The sequence below is a fragment of the Ailuropoda melanoleuca genome, chromosome 7 (genome assembly GCF_002007445.2).
Source record: "Ailuropoda melanoleuca isolate Jingjing chromosome 7, ASM200744v2, whole genome shotgun sequence".
NCBI classification, from domain to species: domain Eukaryota; kingdom Metazoa; phylum Chordata; class Mammalia; order Carnivora; family Ursidae; genus Ailuropoda; species Ailuropoda melanoleuca.
The window spans coordinates 111,773,445-111,789,980 of NC_048224.1; the positions used below are offsets into that span (position 1 = coordinate 111,773,445).

The 16,536-nt window shown below is 41.2% G+C and overlaps 1 pseudogene; it reads left to right on the top strand.

The window, feature by feature from the left end:
• The window catches only part of LOC100466022, a 65,885-nt pseudogene extending 60,023 nt beyond the window's left edge, over positions 1-5,862 (top strand).
• Positions 5,863-16,536: the final 10,674 nt, after the last annotated feature.

The following is a 16,536-nucleotide window of genomic DNA, read 5'->3' on the forward strand; positions in this document are numbered from 1 at the left end:
TAAATTCTGGGAGATAACATGAGAAAGTCTGGAAAACATAATGTCTTTTCAAGCTTATTGAGATATCACTGACATATAATGAAAACAATATTGAATAAAGAATGCAAATGGCGAAGGACATGTGCAAACTGAGAACATTGATGTAAACGGTAATATCAAACAATTATAAATTGTATATATTTATCACACAACTTGAAAATACTTACAAGGAAGGATAAATCCCCACATCAGGATATTGATTTTCTGGGGCTGGGAGGGGAAGGTAGTGTAGCTGGAGTTCCCTGTCATATTTTTAAAAATAGAATTCTGAATCTAATATGGCAAAACGTTAAAATTCCTTGAAGTTTTGTGATAGACACATAAAGATTTATTGTATTGTATTTTGTGCTTTTGGGTGGTTTTGAACTATAAAAATAAAATTAAGGAGACATTCAAAAGTAAGCATCTAAACACAGTCTCAGATAGCAACTGTTGTCAAGAGACTTAGTGTGTAAGTTCTCAGCTCTTTAAGATACAAATTTTGTTAAATTGTGCCTAACTGATGCCGAGCCTCTTCTTGGGGTAGAATCACGGGAGGAAAGGAGAGGCTGCAAGAGGGAGTGAAAATGCGAGGCTTTGGCCACCAGGAGGTGTTTTATTTCCTCCCAAATGGGAACCCTTCGAACCGAAGGACAGCCTTTGATCCTCCCGTACAACCCGGCACACCCAGCCAAGTGCCAGGGACACAAAGGCCACCAAAAATATCAATAACAAAACTCAAGGTTGTTCTTCCGACGGCTCTGAAGCAGGTTCACACGGACTCCGTCACGTTTCACTGCGGTCCCGGGAATCGGATTCAGATCCTGTGACCGGCGCCACTGTGTTCAATCACCGCGATCTTGTCCAATTCATTGCGAACAAGAAGTGCTTTGTTCTAAGACAGATGACGTGGGAAGTCCTGCCGAGATCGGTTAGTCTGGATTGCGTTTGGCTCATCTCATTGCTACATTGATAGACGTGGAGAACAATGACTGGGTGTTTCTCTGTTAGTTTTTATTGAAAGAAACTTGCATTGGATGCTTCTGAGGGTTTTCATGGTCGTTGTCTATAAGCCAGGGTTTTGAGGTTTCTCTGTGTGAACGATGTAGGAAGAGTGGCCTCAAGCTGATTCAGGAAAACTAGAAATCTGTGCTCATCAGGCCATGTTACTCATTCTTTCTGGGTAAGAGAAGCAAGGATCCAGTTCAGCACTGTCTCCTTGGAGTTAATTATTGATATCACAGGTTAGCGCTTAGATCAGAGAGCCAGAGAGGACCAGTGTGCTGTTTTGTTTTACTCTGCAGAGATATTTCTGCCATTCTCATCCTAATTTCTGGTAACTATCTTTTGATTCATAGCGAATGGTTTGTTTTTTTCCCAAAGGATAAAGAAAACACCCTGGATATTCTAACGCAAGTTTTATGGCTTGTTTAGGCTGGTGATGGTGGTCCGGTGCACGTGAATTCCACTGTAGGCCCAGCTACCTCACTAAGAAGATAATGATTCTAAAGGATGCATAGAAATTACGCTCATCAATCTCTTTGTGGATGGCAGGTAACAAATTTTGATGTAGGGAATTATCTCTGTGGGGACAGAGTGGGGGCTAAGTAGGAAGAAATGAAGAGTGGGACCCCTTATAGTGGCCCTTATAGTGGCCGCACCATGTGAGGTTCTGGTCTAAGGGACGGGGCCAGGTGGCCTGGTGGGCAGTGATTGGGAGGGAGGAAAATGGGAAACGTCCACTGTTGCTCATGCTTCCAGATGTGACATTCATTCAGCTTGACTTCTGCTATTCATTGAAAGGAAAGAGAAAGAGACGTAGTTTTTGAGTTCTCGTTATCTCTAGGCACTTTACTGAGTATTTAAAAATAAGCTATAGGGGCACCTGGGTGGCTCAGTCGGTTGAGAATCCGACTCCTGATTTCTGCCGGGGTCGTGACCTTGGGTTGTGGGATCGAACCACGTGTTGGGCTCTGTGCTCAACTGGAGTCTGCTTGAGATTCTTTGATTCCTTCTCCCTCTGCCCCCACCCCACCCCCACACTCTCTTTCTCTCTCTAAAGTAAATAAATCTTTAAAAAAAATCAGTTTTGAATGCACTTGTCTGACATTTGATTGTATATTATTATGGTAATTTTTTTTAGAGGAGAAAACCAAACTTGGAGAGATTTACTTTCCTAAGGTCATCTGTCTAGTGAATGGGGAGGTAGAATTTAAATCTAGGTTTGTACTTGAGTTTGCAGGTCTGTTTATTCTACTATTCAACATTTGGACCGTAAAGTGGATTATAACACAGATGAGAGCATCCACGTGCACAAACAGCATCACTTACGTACTTTTGTTGTGTTTACACAAGGGATTTCCCAAATGGGCTGCATGTCCCCTAAGGGGTACACAGGCTGATCAATTGAGAGTATGGGAAGAAAATATCAGAACCTCCATTTATATTTTTATCTCAGCTTTTTAAAATTACTACTTTGGATATATATTATAGTGGATATACTATAATACATACATTATTTATATCATATGTAATGCATGTATAGATGTATAATGTGTGTGCATGTGTGTGTGTGTGTGTGTGTGCATACATGAGATAAGTGCTTAAAATGTTTGCAGAGTGCTGATACAGGCCAGGGGTGGGAATTATAGCTTGTGGATCAAATCTGACCTATCACGTGATTTTGTAAATTTTAAAGAAATATAGCCACGTTCATTTGCTTCCATATTGTTTATAGCTGAGCTGAGTAATAGTGTCACAGACCATATGGCTCACAAAACCTAAAATGTTTCCCATGTGGCCTTTACAGAAAAAGTTTGCCAACCCCTGATTTAGACCATGAAGTAGAAATAGTCGATTTAGTTTTGAAACAAAACTTCGACCTCAAATATAAATCGGTATTTGATCACTGCTCTGCCTAGAAATGGGTGGAACCCACTGCCTCGTTGCAATGATGATGAGTCAACTTTGGTTAGTGCTTGATATGCCATTGCCTGAAACCCTGCACCTTAGCGACCTGTTTCTGTAAAACAGGTCATGATGAACAGGCTAAAGAATTAGTGCAGAAAAACTAAAAGGAAATGTACAGTAATGAACAAAACCAAAACTTTCTATAAAAGCCAGCCTTGATCTACCTGCGTGAGATGCAGCTCCCTTGCACCCCCCGCCCATCTACTGAGCAGCAGGACTTTCAGAATTTCAGCTGTGAGCTCAGTCTTGCTAGGTGCCCTTAGTCAGTCCTGACCCATGTGACCTCAATCCCACCAACAGGAAGTTTCTGGAGCAATTCAAGGATTTGGTCTGCCTGGGGTCCACATTTGCTCTCTGTTGTCCCTTTGGGCTAAAGCTTCAACCACAATCTACTAAGCTAGGGTTGAGGCTACTTTTTAACTGGGACATGACCTTATATGTGCAAATATCCCGTTCCAATTGTATGGGGTCCTTCCCCCCCTTCCGCACTCAGAACCATTCCAGCAAGACTTAGCCTCATAGCTAGTTTAGCCTCTAGCATATTCTTTTCAGATCCACACTCACTTCCCTTCCTCTGATAGCCCATTTTGAGTCCCTAGCTTGCCTTGCAAATAAGAACATAAGGGTTTTGTCTGCAGTCTCCCTGAACAGTAAAATATGAGCTTCAAATATTTGAAATAAGCAGGGTAACAGAACAAACCACTTACGAGCTAAATCGGTCACAGCTAAGGTATTTCTCAAATAATTAAGCATTTTGCTGCTGTTGTCCCAGTTCCTCATGGGAGTTCCTAACAGCACAGAGAAGTTGCTAAGAGGTGTGGACGCTCTTAGCATACAGTGATCAGAGATGAGTAATTCCCCGCAGTAGTGACTCTTATACTCAGTGAAGACCGTGGACTTGCGTTGCAACTCCAGACCTGGTAGGCTCTTGTCGAGATCCTCAAATAGGGGAATGCCCACTTCACTGCCCCATAAGTTCAGTGAAACACAGCAGTGATGCCCGATCTTTCTACGGTGTTACACAGAGGTGGGGATAACCCAGCAGCCACTACCAAGATGTTAAGGAGGCCCACAGATTGTTATCTTGCTTTTGGTTTGAACAACCTTGAGGGGAAACTTAATTGTCCTCTGGGATCTAGTTCTCTATAATTCTTGTAAAGATTCACCATATCATGAAGAACGTCTTCCAGAAGATGCCTGATTTTGTCCTTGGTCTCACTTCTTCCACTCTTGTCGCTCTAGCCAGACAGATCCTTCAACACATAAATCAGATTATATTTCTTCCCTGATTAAAATCTCTCATGGTTCCCGATAGCAATAACTAGAGTTCATAAGACCCCACACAATCTGGCCTGTCCCTGCTTCTCCACACTCTGCATTCTCCATGCTTTAGCCCTGTTGCCCTTCCATGTTCATTTCTACCTCAGGACCTTTGTAATTGCTGATCTTTTGCAGTTGGTGATTCTTAGAATGCTCTTCCCCAAAATCTTTTTGTGGCTGGCTTGATCTCATCACCCATGTCTTAGCACAAATGACGCCTCCTCAGAGAAGTCTTCCTTGACCACCCTAGCTGAAACAGATATCCTTTCATTCTTCCCCCATCACTCTATTTTATTGTCTCCATAGCACTTATTACTCTTTGAATTTATGTTATTTATATCACTTATGTCATTTTATTTGTTTGATTATTTATTTATAATTCACTCATTAATTTATTCACACCCACATTCTAGGGAGACAAAGTTCCATGCAAGTAGAACTTCACTTGTCTTGTTCACTCCTTCGTGTTCAGACAATAGAGAGATGTTTTCAATAAATATTTTTGGGTAAAGTGTTGAACGAATAAATGAAGCAATGGCTAGTTTTCTCCACTACTTCTTCCATCACTTTTTCATCTCCCTGAGCTCCTTAGGCACATCTTTGCAGTCAAGCCTCAGCTTTCACATTATTCTTTCCAGAAAACCCCTAAATTGAATTTGACGTCAAGATCTACCACATCTCTACAGACAAACAGAAAACTCAACTCAATAGCCCTACTATTCTAAAATGCTAATGGAAACTTCCATGCCATTAAGCTTGCCCATGATTATTAATGAAAAGCCTCTGAAATCTTTGCTAAATGCTTGTATATCCTTACGAATGTATCAAATTGAATAACGGAAGTGAGCAGCCCAGGAAAAGTTTAAAGTATTGTGCAAGTCAAGATAACACGTGGGTTTCAGAGATCTTCTTGTATTGATTTTGAGCATTGAGCTACTTCTAAAGAGGTTAGGTAGATACAAAACGGTGGTCAATAACAATTTTTCAAATGTGTCTAAACCATACATTTTTAATTGATTTCAGTGTAATTAGTCATGCAGGTGTGTCAGGAAGGGTGTGATCGGTGGAGAACCCCACTGAATGAAGAAAAGGATTTCTTGTAGGGATTTGATGTTATGCGATAATGGGAGTTGGGGAAGTTGTTGCATGAGTATGCTGCATTCGTGGCTGAGTGCTGGGCCCAAGTCAGCTGGGAAGTCAGAATGGGAAGAAGAGCATGGGACATGGAAGGCCACAGACAGCATGAAACCCAGGAAGATGAACTAGAACTTGTGTCATCTCTCACTGGTACTCAGGGTGGCCTCTGACTGCTTCCAAGCTTCCTACTTTGATGCTGTGGGTGACGATAAAAGAGCTGGTGTGCTTCGCCATGGAGAAGCTGAAGGAAATCTGGAAGGAGCTGGAAGAATTGAGGCCTGGATATTGCCCTGTGCCAACGAGCTGACCCAGCAGACACGTGACAAAGTGCATGACATGAGCCGCAACAGTGCCTTGCTCTCAACCAACCCTTCCTTAAACTTGGTTTCGGCCTTTCTTCCACCTTCTGAATCTTGAGTAAATTTCTCTTTTGGCCGGTCCTAACTCAGACCATGCTGGGAAATGGTTCTGGCTTAGCCGATTTTACACAGTACGAAGTCACCACTGTAGGCAGTAGATTTTACTAAGCTCTATAATCCATACAGACAAAAATATGTATTTCTTTGAAGCTCATTGATTCCAGATGAGAACTGGGTACTATTTGAGACTTCACCTCCCACCAGCACCTTCCCTTTCGGAGGTTACTCAAACACCTTGACCCTGAGATACTATGTTGACTAAGTAAGGGCGTTGAGCTCATGTCTCTAAAGGGCTTTCCAACACCATGATGTCCTAACTCTAAGATTTACCTTCTTATTATTTTTTTACTTTAAAAGAGGAGAGTATAGAAAATGCAACCAATAAACACAGTCTTTGATAAGTGTGACTATTTACATGCTGGTTCTTAACCTATGAAGTTTTAAAATTCATCTTATTTTTTAAAGACATGCACTGAACGCTTCGTGGCTGAAATGACATGATATGTGGGATTTGCTTCAAAATAATAAGGAAAGAAGGAAGCTCCAGGGAACGAAGGGAATAAATGTGAAACATTAGGCCATAAGTTAATAATTGCTGAAGTTTGTTATTCTTAAATGTGGGTAATGGGTTTATTATATTATTTTCTCTACTTTTGTACATGTTTGAAATTCTCCACAATGAAGTGTTTATTACAAAATTTCTTCTAAACAGCTTTGGATGTTACATTTTGGTTTTCCTCATTTTGTTTTATTATTGACTATAAAAAATGAGGTATAATTGCTTCATTGTACGATCTCCAGGAAGGCAGAATCTTCTGCCCATATGATAATTTATATCTACTGGTCTCTATAAATTATTCTTCTCCCACCCCCCAGGTTGCAAGCTCAGGCCTGCAAACTTTTGTTCACTCGCGGGGAAGAACATGAGAACATCCAATACACAAAATTAATACCACCCACTTGTTTTCAGTGCGGTGCTTCACCTTTGCCCCTGGCAGAGTCCTTTTGGTCCAACATTACCAGAGAATAAGCCCTCTGTTTCATGTTGTGCTGGAGGGAATCGTCAGCTAGCTGTAAGAGCTGGGGAGTGGACTTGGAAGTCCGACCATTTCTTACCAGGATCGGAATGGATCCTGTTTGATCAGCCCCCTCCCGTATCCCAGCTAGTCCGCTGGGGATTGACTTCAGTCGGAGAGGAGTCTGTTATCTGGGCTCTGTGCAGTCAGTTTTAACTAGTCATGGGATTTCCACCTTCTAAAACGTTATTGACATACGTTGTTTCCTGTCATTTCACCTACAATTCTTTTTGTTGTAATTAATTGGAATCATTTTTATCCTTCCTTCTAAATTTTAGGGCTTAGTGGGGTGCTGGAGATAAATGCACTTGTTTCATCCTGTCCCTTCAGCTGGAAATCTCTGCTTGAGGATGTTAGCCCAGATCATTGTAGTCCTTGTTTTCACAGACCTCATTTCAGCTGTCTTACACGGATCGACCCTTCCTCCTTCCTTCCTCGCATGTTAACTGGCTGCGTACCGTGAACCATGCCCGCCTGGACTTGTGGTATCTGCCAGGCTCACCTGCTGAACCAGATTCCTACTTTTAGAATCTTTTGATCAGTCCTGTCTCTCCTGACACGAGTAATGCTTCATTGGATAGAATTATTATTCTAGCCTAACCAACCCCTCAGAGTGATTATTACCATCAAAGCATCCAGATGCACTACGGAAGACTACACTTATCTGTGTTTAAAAGCAGAAGCCAGGCTAATGCTACCTTCTGGAAGGTTACACTGCCAAATCCTGCTAAAAAACAAAACAGGCAGCTACAGTGCTTGCTCTTGTGTACGTTTGCAGGTCGGTGAAAGGGGACTGTCTTTCTCACAGGGATCAAAAGTTTCTTCTGGTCGTTTTCTTGGTAGTTTGGAGTGAATGAGAGGCTTCCAGAGGTGAAGGTGATGGCTCCCTTCTATCACCTCGCGGGGGGGTGGTGAAGAGGGAAGGCCAGGAAAAGATGCAGAGGGGCACCAGTAAGGACCCTGGAAAGTCTTGCAGGGCCCAGCACAACAGAGCACGTCTCCCATCTCCTACCTTTGTCTAGGTCTGCGAGCTCCAAACCCAAGCCCAGTTCTGTTGAGATCTGAAAGGAATTGTGACCCTGTGCCAATTTGCCGAGCTGCTCTTTGAATGTATACTTCAAAATCTCTGCTTTGGTTTATAGACAGTTGTCTATACTAGAAAGTTGTCTTTACTAGAAAGAGAGTGGTTTTGATTTAGCAGTTCAGGCAAGATACTTAAAGGAAGAAATCCCCCAAATTCTGTGGATTCCTGTCTTTGTGTGTTTACTTCTTATTGCAAGATAGGGAAAGGCTTCTGCTAATAACACTTCACTCTTTGCCTTCACTTTCTTCTCTTTCTTCCTCCTTCTCTACTTGTCCTCTTCAATTATTAGCATTCATTGAGTTCTTGATATTTGAGATTTTTAAAAGAAGTGGTAAGACATAGTTCCTGTCTTCAGGGAGCTTACAGTGACCACAATAAATTTAACTCAGAGGTTATTTAGGTAAAAGGAGAAAATATTTCAAAAAGCGCCAGATTTTCATTTTCTGTTTTCCTCCCCATTTGGAGTTACACCCTCTGTGTTCTGCTTCACTTTGTTTCTGTGCAAAGATTTTGCCATCGGGGCACCTGGGTTGCTCACTTGGTTAAGGTTAAGCATCTGCCTTGGGCTCAGGTCATGATCCCAGGGTCCTGGGAAAGAGCCCCACATCGGGCTCCCTGCTCAGTGGGGAGTCTGCTTGTTCCTCTCTCTCTCCCTCTACCCTTTCCCTGCTTCTGCTCTCTCAAATAAATACATTTTAAAAATCTTTTTAAAAATATTGTCATCATCATACACAAGTCTTCCAAATTTATTTTTTACAACTCACATGCCACCCACATTTGTTCAATCCCCCTTTAATTGTTCACAGAGGGATGTGTCATCTTTGGTTTGAGTTTCTTCGTCCTTAATTAGGAAGTCTGCTTCAAACCCACCCCCCCCTTTTTTTTGGTGGAGAGTGTTCCTTTTCCTTTCCCCTGGAATACAGCTGACTGCATATGAGTTTCTCATCTGTTTCATATTTCTGTGTGCACGACTCCTGGGATGAAAGCTGGTTTCTTCCATTATCTTCATTGAATCCGTCTTCTGCATGTAAACATTTTGAAGGGAAATGTGAATTGTGCAAGGGAAGGCAAGGACATTGAGTGTGCAGACTCTTCATTTATTTTTATTGTTTTTAAAAGATACATTTATTTATTCGAGGGCAGGAGGAGCAGAGGAAGAGGGAGAGAGAGAATCTTAAGCAGATTCCCCTCTGGGAGCAGATCCCAAGGTGGAGCTGGATCCCAGGACCCTGAGATCACGACCTGAGCCAAAAACCAAGAGCCTGACGCTCAACTGACTGAGCCATCCAGACACCCCAGGCTTCTTTTTATTTTTAATTGGCTGGGTATCCCATGCTACTTAGGCGTGCTTTTGCCTCAGTTTCCCAAATTGGGGAATTGCCTTTTCGAGTAATGGCTCTGTTTATTTTATGGATGTTGGAGATAAGAAAAGACTACACATCCAAGCATGTGATGTTGCCATCTAGGTTTAATTCGCTTTTGAGGTTGCGCAATATCACGAAATATGGTTCCCCGTTGCCATGTTACAGAGCAGGAAGATGTGATGTTTCATACTCCATGTAGTTCAGTGTTTGTTTTGAGTTCATTCATCAGCTGCATGCCTCCTTTCTCATTCTGGGGGAACACTGTATTGCTCTGATGAGAAAAAATAAACTTGAACGAGTCCAACTTGTGAAGATAGCTTCCCATGCCTATGCTTTCTTCTCATTTCCTTTCACACCAGGGCTCTGCTTCTGCACCCATATTTATATTCCTTCCACCTGCTCACCGGGAAAGTAACTTTCCAGAGTTGACAGTGAAGTCAAGTTTTTCTTCCTGTTCCAACAAACAATAAAAAATATTTAGATCCCTTAATTTCAGGGGATAAAAATGAAGGGTAACGCTTCTGTATTAAGACTTTTTTGTTTAAATCTACTTAGTTCATAGCTGGAATTGTTTCTGCTCTTATTCCCCTCAAGGGGAAAATCTGTGGCCATAAAGCAGGCAGCAGTTCCACTCCCTGCAAGATTATTTTATACAATTGAGGATTACTATCATGCCTTAAGAATATTATTTGATTTACCAAAATCTGATTTGCACACAGATTTTTAAGAAATTGTGTGAAATCATGCATGTCATTCTCCACAAAGCAGACGGTCATCTTTTAAAACCTTAATTAGATGACTCTTGTCTCCCTTTAAGATCCTATGTACATTTTCTATTGTATTTAGAAGAGAATCTGAACTACTTCCTGTGACCTTTAAAACCCAATATCATCTGACTCTAGCTCACCTTTGTAATGTTATTTTTCACCAATTTCCCTTTCCTTACCACATTCTTTTACACTGACTCATTGATTTATTTATTCCCTTAGCAATTATTTTTGGAGGACCTAATCTGTGTTAGGCATTGTTCTATACACTGTAAATACCACTGAGAAAGGGTGCAACAGTCTTTGCCCACATGGGATTGGTACTTCAGTGGAGGACAGATAATACACAAAATAATATGTAATATATCAGAGATACATCCAGTAAACCAAATGCAACATGTACTGCAGGGCAAAGATGGAAGAAGATATCTTTGTCTTGGTGGTTAAGGGATATCTCTTTAAGAAGATAACATCTTAGAAAAGGCATCAATGAAATGAGAGAATAAGTCATGAGATTTGATAGAAGAGCATTCTGGACAGAGGGAATAGTAAATGCAAAGGTCCTGAGGTAGAAATGAGTGTGTGAGTTTGACAGACAACAGGAAGAGTGATGTTAGTGGAGAGGAATGAGGGAAGCAATCATGGGATATGAGATCAGGTGGGGCAAGATCATGTAGGAACTTGCAGGCTCGAGTTGGACTAGACTCTAAAAGTGTAAGAGAAAGCTGATGGGAGGGGAGACATGAGGATTGTTGCAGTTGTATGGGTGAGGGACAATGGGATCTCGGATTAGAAAAAATTACTATAGGTTCTGGAAAATTATTTGAATTCTGGAAATATATTGTAAAGGTGCTGGAGCTTATGGAAGAGTTTTCGAGTGGGGTATCTAGATGGTATTTGAGCTGAGGCAGTGGATAAAATCAACTGAGGGTTGACATGGCTAGAGAAGAGGGCAGAAGAAGAGGAATTGCCTGCTTAGAAGACTGTTGAGGATCATCAGCTGAGGCAGAAGGGAAGCTGGACTGTGTAACGCTCTAGAAACCAACTGAATAAAGACTTCCAAAGTGGAAGAAATAATCAACAGGGTCAAGTGCTGTCAACATATCAATTGAGATGAAGATTGTCCTGACAAATGGAGTTGGCAAGATGGAACCACCAACTGTTCACCTTGACAAGAGTGACTGAGGTGTAGTGTTGGGGTTGAATTGAGCCAATTGATATTATTTAGCATGTTAGAAGCTGGCAAAGAAATACATTGATGAAAAAGCCTCCACACAACCCAATAGTCTTCTTACATTTAGCAATATTCTAATGTGAAGACTAGAATAGCTGACGTTGCCAGAGTTCAAGGTATTTGTTAGGGTGAGTGAAACTTTAGTTCATAGAGTAAATGAACACAGGAGGAGGGTTCTTGAGATACGGGTGGTGAGGTGCACAGTCTGGGTGGGATAAAGAGATTGTATGCAGTTTCAGAACCTCATGATCTGAATTCAAATCCTAGCTCTTCCAGCTGCACAAACTTCCCTCAAACAAATTCTTGAGTTTTGGGTTCTTTATACAAAGTAGGAATAATATTAACTACATCAAGAAATGGCTGCGAGAGTTAAATGGAATAACATATGCAAAGGGATTAGTAGAACAGTTACATAGTTTCCTCCTCTAAGGACATATGGAAAGTCTCATGAACATTCTATGTCATTGAACGCTGAAGTTCACACCAAAGGGCCCGTATTTCCTTGGATTTCTTTTATCCTAGAGAAATAAAAATAGTTCAATTAAAAAAAAAAGACAGCTTCAGCTTCATCCAAGTGTGGGTAAAGTTGATTGTTACTATGCTCAAACTCTTTCCTGGAAGGAACTATTCTATTGCTTTCTTTTTGAAGAGAAGCAACCTCTGCCTCTCTCCCTCCCTCTCTCTTTCTCTCATCTTTTTCTTAATCCTTCTGTAAATTTCTATTTTCTTCTTCCTGTATTCTATTTCTTTTTCTTTTCTAATTTTACAAATATTACTTATTTATTTTGGGGGGGAAAAGGAGATACTTTTTAATTCTTAAGGAGATGGTTCTAACCAGTGATGCAGTGCCAGGCAATCTTTCCCTAGGAATTTCCCACCAGGTGACTTCTTGATTCTCCTCTGGCTACTCTTGCTTTCATGACGTTGAGGGCAAGGGGAACTCATTCCTGTTCTCATGTAACAGACAGTGACTAGACATGATAAAAGACTGTTGTGGAAACTTCTATGGATCTTAACTTCATGTCATCTTTCAAACACCTCCCTTTTCCCTACCACATTTTCCTTTCTGCACAGTATCTATGAATTTGCGGAATCTGAGTCATCAACTACTGTGGAGCTCCTGAGCTCCTACCCTTCTTGCCTGATTGACCAGGGTGTCATTTAGCTTCTTTAGTCCTCCATACCCAGCTCTCAGACATTTCCAGCAGCCTATCATGCTGCCCAGTACTGCTCCTTCACTGTCATTGCCCAGGAGGCAGAAAGAAGGCTTCTGTGGCTGGTGACAAATGATGACATTTCAGGAAGCTGAGTCCTGGAGCACTTGGGGAAGCAATTCCTCTCCTGAGAGTGTTGTGGGTTGGACTGCCTCTTTTGTTTATTGTTTCATGGAGGTAAATGAATCTGAAAGACAAGATGTGTTACAAGATGTACCTTGAACAAGTTTACAAGCCCCTGTTTTTGCCGAAGTTGTGTTTGTCACCCTCAGCTGCCGCTCTGCGAAGAGGAAGGAAGCTGGCTTTGCTTAGGACTGATTCAGAGGTGCAGGAGGAAAGGGGACCCACACATTGACTGGAGCTGGACTGCTTCTTGGGGCCAAGCAGGTTTTCTGTGCATGTGTTCCCAAGGAGCCTTCCAGTGCTTACACAAACTTGACAGGCACCTGTGATTTATATTTGAATCTTGCCCAAGTTTGTGCAGCACACATTTGGTTTAGTCTGTGGGAGAGATTGTGGGTTTACTATGAGAAGGCTGCTTGAAAACCACATGATGTAAGTTGATGTGCAACTGCTCTGAGTTGTTTTTAAATGAAGGAAATATGAAGTTCTAGGAAAAGATACTCAGAGTTGGTGTTGAAATTCCTGGCTACGGAGCAGATTGGGCTGGGAGAAACTTGCGAACTCTGAAAAAACTTCATGTCATTTTCCATTTAGGCTTCAAAATGAAGGATTTGTGATATCAACCATGGAAGCCCATCCACATTACCAGATCCTGGAGCTTGCATCAGATTGAATGGTGGGGGAAATCCAAGTGGCAAATGCTGGACTTCATGATTTCCATCAAGTTCTACTAGAAAGCCCCATTTTTACCAGATGAGTTATATTTTTGGAGGAAATGACTTTATTTTTTTTATTCCCACAACAAATTAGGAAATATTTTGAATTTTTAAAAAGTTGCCTCCTTTGACAAACATGACCCTGATTGTATCAGCCTCTCAACATTTTGTAACAGAGACAAACAAATGTATTTATTGTTCTAGGTGGATCGCTGGGTCACATGAAGTATGTGAAGGCTAGGTTTGGTGTTTTTAAGGTAATATCAATAGTTGAAAAGATCCAAAGCAAATCCACCCACTCTTTACAGAACACTAATCAAAAAAGGCTTGCCTGTTTTTCAGAACTCCATGATAAAGCAACTTCATATCCTCCATACGAAAGTCCTAAAGATTTAAAGGAGAATGTTAAAAGCAAGATTTTAAGGGCCACTCTGGCTGCTATTTTTCTACATAAAATGAACTTCAGTAACAACAGGAAAATAAGACCCAAACCCCAACCCTAACTGTCCAACAACTGCCAGATGGTTCTTATCACATAAAAACTCACATTGATATCAAGAAGTCACATCGGCAGACAGGCCTGTTGGTTTTTGTTCTTTGTCCCGTTTCTATCACTTGTTATCTTAACTATAAATTTTCTCTAGAGTGGGAAATAAATAGGATCCTTCCTTCCACATTTGTATCTACTCTAGGAATTGAGGGGAATCCTGCCATTTTTTCCCCCTGAGACCACTAAATGTGAAGGCTGATGAAAAGCACTCCATTTCAGGGCATCAGATGCTACTAAACACCAGCAGCAAATGCTGATTTTGGCCCCTGAGACACTGTTGCAGAAGCAGTGTTGGGAGTGTCCTCTACGATGACCTTCTTTGGGGTCTCAGGGAGCTACAAGCTTCTGGAGCCTGAAGGGAGAGCCATATGTGAGGAGTAACATTGTAACTGTTCTTCATTTTTCTGGATTGAGGTCCGAAATGTTCTGACACAAAGCATATTCATCATTGGGAAAGCCCACCCTGTTGATGACAGAGAGAAAGAATTCAGCATAATTCTAGGTGCCTCTGATAGTTCAGTCACACAGGTTTGGATACTGGACTTTACTCAGTGAACAATGAAAAGCCTCTGGAGAGTTTGAGGCTATTCAGGATGGGGGCTATAGTTTAAATAGTTTACAATGATCAAAAGGCTTCATGTTCTCCCAAAGCTCCCTTACAATTGTTAATTGATGGAATAAATAGCTATTGCTTTCCTAAAGGATAATCTTATATAGAATTTTCCAGACATTCTTCCTGTATATCCCCCAAATTAGAGTGTTAGTAAAACACGGCAAATGCTGCATATTATTATTCAACTTTTGCAGAGTAGTAACTATGCCTATTGCACAGTAGTAGTTTCTCCTTTTTTTCTTTTGCATCTATCTTGTATTAGTAGTTGTCAGGAAAAGCAGAGGCTGTCTTATGGTTCTTTTTTATTACCCTTTTCAGAAGGGGAAACAGAGCTTGGTTGGCTCCATACTGGGGATTTGGTTACTACTGAAGGCGTGGGGCTGAGGACAAACCCTTCTCAGCTCTCACTCCTAGTTCTGTACTTTCGTCAAGATCCAGGACTTTGTGTGGCCTCTGGGGGTGTACTGGTGATGCCTTTTACGTTTTACATTTGTGCTCAGAGAACCAACCCTGGCTATCTCTTTAGGAAGCTCACATTGCCCCACTTTACCTGTCACCTTTCTTCCTTTCTGCTCTATGTCTTGGTTCACAGTGGAAATAAATGGAGTATTTTTTTTTTCTTCCAAGAGCGTCAAAAATAACTGGAAGCAATCACTGTTTTCCATTATTTGCTTACAAATGTGGTAGCATAGTAATTAACAGCTGCCTTGTAAGAAAGATGACTATATACCAAGCACAGAGCAAGTGCCACGTATATCCTCTTTCCTTATTGACCCTTCTGGCCTCATGCACCGTGCTCAGCCTTGTGACCTTCTTTCTGTTCTTTGATGGCAACAAGTGGGTTTCCATCTCACAGCCTTTGAATTTGTCCCTGACTTCACCTGGACCCCTTTGAAATGCTCTTCCCTCTGCTTCACACATGATGCTACCCATCACTCAGGTCTCAGCTCAATGTTACCTTCTCAAGAAGACTCGGATGATGAACTTCTCTGTGACGACATGCATAGCATGTACCACTATCTGAAACGCTCTCGTTTATCAGCTTTCAGGTTTATTTTCTGCCTTCCCTGAGATTATATACTTCCAGAGAGAAGGAACCTCGCCTATCTTGTTTTCTCCTCCATCCTCAACATGAAGAGCAGTTTGTATCCATGTGGTACTGTATCTACATACTGAATATGGCATAGCAGCTGCTTTATTGGTTGAATAAATGAATGATCTCATCAAATATTTATCACAATTATACAAAATATCATCTCATTAAAAAATAAAGAAATTGAGACCCAGAGAAGTTAAGTCATTTCCTTGATGATGCAGAGCCAACAAATGGAATTTTCTATGTCACTGAATATTTCAGATTTTCGTGATCATCAATAATGGCATCTTCTTTTCTCATCTTTGCCCTTGTCATATCATCACAAGAATCACCTTGGAGACTGAAAGACTGATGTGCTTAGTCCTAGGAGATTTACTCATTCATTTATTTATGCCCTGACATGCTCTAGTAAAATATCAGGTGGCTCAGAAACACATGCCCTGAAGTTAGATACTATCCATGGTCAAACAAGTGAAAGAGAAAAAGCATCCCAAGAGTAGAGGAGATTAAAATTGTAGGATTAAGCCAGGAATGAGATTGTACCTAAAATGCTCATCAGAATCTGGTGCATGTTGTAAGGGTCAGTTGCAACTTTGGCTTTACGTTGCCTGGAAGAGAAAGACCAACTACAGTCTTCAGTGTTCTCATAAAGCAAAAATTAATGGGTGATTCAAAAGCAGAAGAATTTTGAGACCCCAGAGAAGTATCCTTGGTTTTTCTCATAATGAAGACATTGTGTGATGTATGGAATGATGTTCCCTGCAGCATCTATATGGTAAATATAACCAAAACTTTCATTTTTCTCCTTGTAATATGACAGCACATCAACACCTAA